The following is a 2,252-nucleotide window of genomic DNA, read 5'->3' on the forward strand; positions in this document are numbered from 1 at the left end:
CCCCGGACATTGTGCCAAGCTTTGGGAAGAGGCTGTTCCTCGGAGTCCCTGCTGTCCCCGCAGCCAGAGGTGGCCCAGCCCTGTCCTGGATGCGGGAGTTCCGCCTGCCAGGGGGTCACTGCCCTGGAGCCGCTGCCCCCGAGCCCCCCCAAACCCTGCAGGGCAGCGGGGCCGGGCCGGGGGGCTCGGGGAGCAGGGGGGGAACTGTCCATCCAACAACCTCCAAGGAAACACCCGCGGGAGATGCTCCGTCCTCTTCCTCCTCTGCCCACAGCGGTGCCAAAGGGACACTCGGATGTTGGCAGGAGAGGCCAAACCACCCCGTCCAGCCCGGGGTGACCAGGACAGGGAGAGCAGGGACGAGGCTGGAGGTGGCTCATGTGCAGGGGGCTGGGAGGGGGCACAGACCCCGAGGGATCTGCGGACGAGGGGCAGGGGGGGAGGGATCCTGTGCTTTCCAAGAGCTGCCCCCGAAGGAGGAGGAGAAATTCTGAGGCAAAGAAAAATCGAGAGCAGCCCTGGGAGAAGGACCTGGGGGGCTGGTGGGGGAGAGGCTGGACATGACCCAGCCCAGAACCCCCCGTGCCCTGGGCTGGTCCCACAGGGATCGTGGGCAGTGGGGAGGGGGGATCCTGCCCCTCTGCCCCCTCAGCTGAGACCCCCCTGCAGAGCTGCTCCAGCCCTGGGAACAACAGCACAAGGACGTGGAGCTGCTGGAGAGAGTCCAGAGGAGGCCACAGGGATGGTCCAGGGCTGGAGCCCCTCTGCTCTGGAGCCAGGCTGGGAGAGCTGGGAATGTTCCCCTGGAGAAGAGAAGGCTCCAGAGACACCTTGAAGCCCCTTCCAGGGCCTAAAGGGGCTCCAGGAGAGCTGGAGAGGGACTGGGGACAAGGGATGGAGGGACAGGACACAGGGAATGGCTTCCCACTGCCAGAGGGCAGGGATGGATGGGATATTGGGAAGGAATTCTTCCCTGTGAGGGTGATGAGGGGCTGGGATGGAATTCCTAGAGGATGCCCCATCCCTGGAAGGGTCTGAGGCCAGGCTGGATAAACTTGGAGCAATCTGGGATGGTGGGAGGTGTCCCTGCCCATGGAAAGGTGGGATGGGATGAGCTCTGATGTCGCTCCAACCCAAACCAGTCTATGATTCCACGACCCAGTGGCTGGATGGGGAACCCCCCACCCTTCCCAACACGTGGAGGGGATCCCACCCTTCCCACAGGCTGGAAACGCCCCGGGATCCCTCTGGGAATGGTGGCCAGAGGCATCATTTCCACCCAGCCCCTGTAAAGCCTTGGGGGATCTCACGGGGGTGGTCAAACCCCGCAGGAATCCCGAGGGACGTGCGGGGCTCCGGCTCAGCCGCGGCTGCCGCTGGAGGCGAGAACCTGATTTATTGTCACAACCTGCAAAGCCCCGGGGAGGGGACACGGCCAGGCCGGGGAGGGGACAGGGCCAGGCCGGGGAGGGGACACCTCCCCGCTGTCCCGGCACCGGCACTGGCACAGTGGAGCTTTGGGCTCCCCGTGAGCTCCCAGGCTGTGCCCCAATCCCACACAGCACCTGGAAAAGGGACAACACCCTCGAGGTTCCCCTTTTTCTGCCGGGTCACCCTGTTTTAAGGGATGCAGGAGGAGCTGGGCCGTCCTTTCCCACCGGGAGGGAAGAGGGGAGGGAGCCGCCAGGGCCCGTCATCCGATCCCAGTGTAAACTTAGCTTGGCCTTTGGGAAAGGACTCGGGGTGGCAAAGCCCTCAGTAAATCACGGCCCCGGATGCCACCGATGCCTCGGGATTAGCGAATCCCACAGCCCGGGCTGGGCCGGGATTGGAGCCCGCGGGGGGAACCGGAGGGTGCTGCCCACCTGGGACCCCCCCGCTCCTGGAGGGGGAGCGGGATGGAAATCCTGGATTTTAGGGGTAGATGGGGAGAGGTGTGGGGTCAGTGGTGGGTGTGGGGTCAGTGCCGGGTGTGGGGTCAGTGCCGGGTGTGGGGTCAGTGCCGGGTGTGGGGTTAGTGTTGGGTGTAGGGTCAGTGCCAGGTGTGAGGTCAGTGCTGCCTGTGGGGTCAGTGTTGGGTGTGGGGTCAGTGTTGGGTGTGGGGTCGGTGCTGGCTGTGGAGTCTGCACCGGGTGTGGGATCAGCAGTGGCTGTGGGGTCAGCCCTGAGTGTGGGGTCAGTGCTGGGAGTGGGGTCAGTGCTGGCTGTGGGGTCAGTGCTGGCTGTGGGGTCAGTGCTGGCTGTGGGGTCAG

The sequence above is a fragment of the Neopelma chrysocephalum genome, unplaced genomic scaffold (assembly GCF_003984885.1).
Source record: "Neopelma chrysocephalum unplaced genomic scaffold, ASM398488v2 Primary Assembly neopelma1_171, whole genome shotgun sequence".
NCBI lineage: Eukaryota > Metazoa > Chordata > Aves > Passeriformes > Pipridae > Neopelma > Neopelma chrysocephalum.